At 43.9% G+C, this 6790-nt stretch overlaps 1 protein-coding gene across 1 annotated transcript in view; it reads right to left on the minus strand.

Annotated features, from left to right (window-relative positions):
- The window catches only part of TNIP1 (TNFAIP3 interacting protein 1), a 54446-nt gene extending 53570 nt beyond the window's left edge, over window positions 1-876 (minus strand). The window contains exon 1 of the mRNA XM_061571119.1: window positions 741-876. The gene's annotated coding sequence lies outside the window, so the exon portion shown is untranslated. The remainder of the gene's footprint in view (window positions 1-740) is intronic.
- Between the last annotated feature and the right edge of the window lie 5914 nt (window positions 877-6790).

The following is a 6790-nucleotide window of genomic DNA, read 5'->3' on the forward strand; positions in this document are numbered from 1 at the left end:
AATATATTTTTTTTATTATTTCCATTCTACGTGACTTTACCGAAACAACCAAGACGATGAATCCCTGCAGTCACGAAAGCTTTAAATCGAAATTTAATACACATGTATTTCTTTTCGTTCAGCACAATCGTGTATAACAATATCAAACTTGCTATCACAATTAATAATTATCATTCAGATATACTATACAATTCACTGTTACGGCACTAGAATCTACAAAACGCGTTATCAATACCCTTGTATTCCACATGCTGATCTAATTATAGATACGCTACTAAATAAAAGTATATGGTGGATTCATCTTCTTGGTTCTTTCGGTAAAGTCACTTAGAATGGAAATAATAAAATAATAAAAATAAAACATAATAAACATAATAAAACATAATAAAATATTTTATGTTTTATTTTTATTATTTTATTATTTCCATTCTACGTGACTTTACCGAAAGAACCAAGAAGATGAATCCCTGCAGTCACGATCGCTTTAAATCGAAATATATGGTGGATGTATCTGTAAAAAAAAAGCCTAATGCATTCAAAAGCCTCTACATCTCAATAGTCGCCTACAACTTAGTAAACAGTTTTAACAATAAAGTTAGACCGATGCATAACTGCAATCACCCCTTGAGACGAATATGCGAAACCAGTGGGTTATCTATAAACGGATCACCCCGTGTGTGTGTGTGTGTATAAACACACAGTACTTCATATGAATTTGGAAGAAATAAAACTAGACTTACTGTCACATCGTCGACGCTTGTGCAGCAGCAGCAGCTGTTGGCTTTGGTTACAAGTTGGGTGTTTGCGGAAACAGATGGTAGCAGTGGCACTATCACCGAGAGAAACCTGCAAAGTGGAAATCCCCCAGACGGGAATTTCCAGGCCACGTGGCCTCGTCGAACGAACGCGTTGCACCATTCAAAGAGGAGGAACGTGTCAACCAACACGTCCGTTCACCGCACCGTGTCGACCACGCAGACGGGGGCACACCCCCCCCCCCCAATATTAAAATATGCTCAAAATACCCCCCCCCCCCCATATATTGCTATAAACAAAATTTAAAAAATAAGAATTGCAATGCTATGTAAATATAAACAACAATTTGCTGAACCTTGGCCACAATATCTGGATTTTAGACAGTAAATGGCAGGAAATAAGTTATCAAATTTAGATATTTTTTTCTGGGGGGGGGACCCCTAGACCCCCTGGAAGATTTTGTCCCCTCCAATGTTGGCTCCATGGCTACGGCCTTGGCCGTGAATAAGGCCCGTTGCCCGAAACGTCACCCGTTTAATTTTTTTTCAGACCACACATTGTATTTTTAAACTCATGTGTTGAGTGTTTGTTGTTAAGGAACTGTTAGGGGTGTAGACCACGTAGAACAGTGGTTCTAACCCTTCACTGCAGCCTTGCACCCCTTGGACTCTCAATCGTTAAACAAATGTATAATCCTGACTTAAAGCTTTCGTGACTGCAAGAAATTCACACTCTTTGGGGTCTTTCGGTAAAGTCACGGAGATAGAAAAAATAATAATAATAAAAAATCACGACGTTTTGATCGCAACACGAGCAATCGTCTTCAGGTGAAAAATACAGCTGGCGGACTGCTGATGCAGGAAGAAATACAGCCAGTAAATACGTCGGGTTTGATGAAACAAAGTCGTTGTTGTACTTAAATGCCCGTGCTTAATTTGTGTTTCGATGATTTACCTTTAAAAAAAAGGTCTGGCCATGTCTCTCACCCCCCCCACCACCCCAGGGGGTGGATGCACCAGAGGTTACGAACCACTGCTACAGACGGTTACTTTGTGTGCTATGCAGAAGGACCATTGGCCAAAAAGTCACTTATTTAAAATAGTTTTTTTTCTTTTTAAGCCACAGATAACCTTTGACTCATGTGTTGAGTGCTTTGTTGGTGTTGTTAAGAGACTGCTGCGGGGTCAGTGCTGAGACTTATCGACCCCCCATAAGCAATACAGTGTGTGCGTGTAAGTCGATGTGTTTCTATGTGTGTGGGTCGATGTCTGTGTGTAAGTCGATGTGTCTGTCTGTTTCGCCCGGGCAACGCCGGGTACTTCCCGCTAGTAAGCAATACATGCTTTCTTCTGCGAGAGATTCCACTGAAGTCTAAGGTCTCTTCTGCTAGAGCCATGGATATAGCCTATTCTATTATGATCGCAATAACAAGAGCGGGTGGGGAGCGGTGGCACAGTGGTAAGCGCTCTGTGTTATTGATTACAGCTGACATCAGTAGTGAGTGATTATGTCAAAACCGGTCGTGTGCCCTTCCCTTCAACCAGTACTGGCCAGCATGGTGAAGTAGGGCAACTCAACCCCGTAGCCCCGGGGAGGGGGCGTTCATCCAGCAGTGGAATGACAAAGGGTCAAAATAACGATAACACTGGTAGGAACCACCTGGTTACACCAGCCCACAAGGGATTATTGTGTCCGTCCGTCCGTCGTGAAGGGAGGGGCTGGGTGGGGAGGGGCTGGGTGGGGAGGGGAGGGTGGGGAGGGGCTGGGTGGGGAGGGGCTGGGTGGGGAGGGGAGGGTGGGGCTGGGTGGGGGTGGGAGGGGTGGGGCTGGGTGGGGAGGGGCTGGTCACCCCGTGGTGCCCTTATAAAACTCAACGTGTAACCTACTCACGCCGGCTTGTGCCCGCCCTCACAGTCGGGCATATTTGCGGAATACACCACGCCACCGTTGACCCTGGCCATTGACCGAGCAACCCAACGTTCCTACCAGCTCCCTCCGCAGGAATGTGTTTTGGCAAATTTGGACCATCGGGAAAAGTTGGACCAGACAGTGGCCCAACCACTCTTGTGAAAGACTTCACAGGATCTTTAACAGACAATGAAGAAGCAGGCGGTGTGTATTTTCTTTACGATTAATTACATCCGCAGTAATAAAACTAAGCTAATAAACTAAACAAATGTTTATTTTATGAAACCAGGTAAAGCCCCACCAAGCTATATAGCTATTTTTAGGAATTTACCTGACCACAAATAATCGCTCAACAAAGTGGCTTATCACGTGCAAATGTATAGCAGCCAAATACTCGAAACGCGTGATGTCTATTCTAAATGCGGAGGGAAAAACCGGAGGACCCGGAGAAAAATCCACGCGACTATGAGGAGAGAGAGAGAGAGACACTGCAAACTCCAGGGTCGGGATCGAACCCACGACCTCCTGTATACCAAGCGAGATTGTTAACATCTTCCTAGCAACCGAACTATAAACCTCCGTCCATTTCACGAGGGCGGTACGCGCCGGTGTGTATACCGGCGAGAAGATAAATACGGCTGGCGTGACATACTACACCTGCAAAAGAAATGAAATAAAACATCTGCTGGATTATACTGTCAAGGTTTACACCGCTGCAAAACACACTCGACCCGCGCTCGTTTCGTTTACAAGCGGTTTACTCTGCTGGTCGAACAGAGGTGGTGGGGGAGATTCAAGAAACTTGCTTCATAGGTCATCGGATTCCTCCAGTGTCATTACACATTTTGATTCTGACACTACGGAAGCATCCCTACGTATAGTGTATAATGTCCTTTACATAAAAAGCACTATTGATGACGTTACGTAGTACATCATTCTTGACTTAAAGCTTTCGTGACTACAGGAATTCATATTGTTTGGGTCTTTCGGTAAAGCCACGTAGATAGAAAAATAATACAAAATATCACGAAGTTTCGATCGCAACACAAGCAATATGTAGTACATGATGTGTATTAAATTCACTGCGTAGTAGGTAAGTACAACTGTATTTCCTGCTCACGTGAACATCGATGCCGGTGATTGCCTCCAGATTTTTACAGCACTGAGCCAGTGGTGAGATTTCGGCTTTCCACATTCCTGTGACGGGGGCGAGTTTAGGTAACCTCTGGGACAACAATTGTTGACTTCCCAATCACAGGTATCGACCTTGGATGAGTCAACCTCCAGTCAGCATTACGAACTCGCAACCTTCCGATTGAGAGCCACTCGCTCTAAACTCCGAGTCAGTCATCTGGCGAGCCGAGAGCGCACTGCAAGTACATCATATGCGATGTAGCCCACAGTGTATGTTTTCACCATTGGAACCTAATTTTCCAGTAAAAAATATAATTGGTGTTTTACCCTCCTATCTGACAACAAAACTGACACCTCTTTTTTACAAGGAGTCATGTTTGCATGTTGCCAGATAGAAGGGTAAAAAACCAATTATATTCTTTACTGGCAAATGAGGTTCCAATGGTGTAAATGCTTACCCCTAGCTCTCATACTTTGATGGTGCATTGTCTTTGAGTTGTGCGCCTTTTGGCGTCATCTGGTCCAACCCATGTGAGACTAGGCTCTAAGGACAGCTGTCTCGGGTGTGGACCAATCAACTTCAAGGACAGTGCATACATTATCAGAGTTATGTTTTACTGTTTGCATTATGACTGCAGGTATTGTGGTCTATGCAAACATGACTCCTTGTAAAAAAGGTGTCAGTTTTGTTGCCAGATAGAAGGGTAAAAAAACAATTATCAGTGTATGTTCTTTTTTTCATTTAGTGAATCCAAAGTCCCGAAGCCAAGCCTTTGCCCTCCGGTCCTGCTGTGTTGAGGCTGAGCAGGCCTCCTCTGAGTTTGTGGATCGGGCAGGCTTAGGGGCCGTCCATAAATGACGTCATGCACCTAGGAGGGGGGGGGGTCTCAGACATTTGTGACGATGTGTGACGAGGGGGGGGGGGGGTGAGAAATGTGACGTCACATCAAAATGCGCAACTTCAAATAAATATAGAATTGTTATAACAACACTAATTGTTATAACAACACTCCTACAACATCAGAGTGCAGCGCCACATTAAATACGCACTACAATGACAATAGTTTAAAGCGATTTGAAGAATTTTTATTTTCAAAATGTAAATATGGTGGGGGGGGGGGCGGCAGAGCTTTGTGACGTCATATTTGAAGGGGGGGGGGGTCTGACTTTTTGTGACGCCGTGTGACGAGGGGAGGGGGGGGGATCAAAAATCGTCCAAAATCGCGTGACGTCATTTATGGACGGCCCCTTATAGGATGTGGTTGCATTGTTTGCTCCACCCCATAGGCACACAACGGACTTGCTCCTATGGACCATCGGTGGAGGTGAGCGAGGCATGAGCCGTGACTGGTCCCGAACCTCTTGAGGGTAGACCCACTCCTTCACGGGGAGCTTGACACCAAAGGGGCTGTTGTGTGGAGGTAGTAATGCACTACAATACGATTTAACGCTTTCGTGACTGCAGGGATTCATCTTCTTGGTTCTTTCGGTAAAGTAACGTAGAAGGGAAATAGTAAAATAATACAAATAAAACATAATAAATAATTCCATTCAGACGCCGTCTCCCCGACAGACCTGCTCTTCACCTGAGGACGGCTGCTTGCGTTGTGGCCGAAACGTCGTGAGAATAATTTTATTATGTTTTATTATTTATTATTTTATTATTTCCATTCTACGTGACTTTACCGAAAGAACCAAGAAGATGAGCACTACAATACGTTATTAAAACTTACGCCCATCTAACCCAACAACCGTAAAAGCACTTTTGTCGTGGATAGTATTGGTCGCAAAAGCCTTCGTGTTCAACTGTTATTCGCTCTGTAATGCACGTTACATTCATACGTTTAATTGTTGGGTGAGAAGTGGGGAGACCAAATAGCCGTTGTTTGCTCGAGTGGCATGGGTTGTTAGCACAGAGCGTACCCGATGCAACGTACTCGATATGCTCGTCATTAACACGGCATTAAAATTAGAAAACATTATCATCACCCGTAAGAAGAAGGATACATTGCCTGCTTGCATGTGAATGATAATATAACTAAATGACTTGATTACTATTAATAGTATAATTGCCCGTCTTGTTTCAGGTTAATAAATATTTTATTTAATGTTAAAGAGCAACATTTAAAGATTGTGCTGAATGTATTTATTAAAAAAAATGTCTCGATCGCCTTTGGTGTAAATTGACGATCATCTCCCAAAAGTTTTCAATGAGATTATTTTTCGTTGAATTAGCACTTTGATGTTAATAATAATGACTTATACATTTAGCAATACGTCCTTAATCTTGATTTGAAGCTTTCGTGACTGCAGGAATCCATACTCTTTGGTTCTTTCGGTAAAGTCACTTAGTTAGAATTAAATAAAAATTCAGAATAAACGTTTTTTGGGTTAGATCGCGTTATTTATAAATGTGTCGTAACCCTCCACCACCCGCCACGGCCAATCAGCAAAAAAGTGTCACGTTGACAAAAGACAAATAGTTCACTACTTTAGCCCACCGGTGTGTTGAAGAGTGAAACATTGTAAATGTTGTGGTCGGGTGGTGGAGGGTTACGACACATTTATAAATAACGCGATCTAACCCAAAACCGTTTAATATGAATAATATTGGCCGCGAAAGCCTTAAGTGTAAAACTAAAATTAAACAACAAAACAATTACGTAAAAATCCACGTGGCCTACCCATCGTCACACGCAGCGTAACAGAGTCGTCAGGCGTTCGGCATAGATCACCACAACGTTCTGTACAACAGTAACATCCACGCGCCAGCCGGCAGGTGGCGTGAGACGCACGCTTTCTGACTTCGTGGATTGCTGCCGCCCATAATCACAAGATACCTGTACCGTACCCGATACCCGGCTACCCGTACCCGTTTGCGACCCTGGTGCGGCCGAGTACGGGTAGGCCGTGAGTCACCGGTGAGTAATCGTTTGTCACTCATTTCCCAACGTCTTGTCTCTTCTCACAATTCAAGTTCCTAGAATCAACC

The sequence above is a fragment of the Lethenteron reissneri genome, chromosome 47, assembly GCF_015708825.2.
Source record: "Lethenteron reissneri isolate LAM-NWPU_2019-01 chromosome 47, ASM1570882v1, whole genome shotgun sequence".
In the NCBI taxonomy this organism is placed as follows: domain Eukaryota; kingdom Metazoa; phylum Chordata; class Hyperoartia; order Petromyzontiformes; family Petromyzontidae; genus Lethenteron; species Lethenteron reissneri.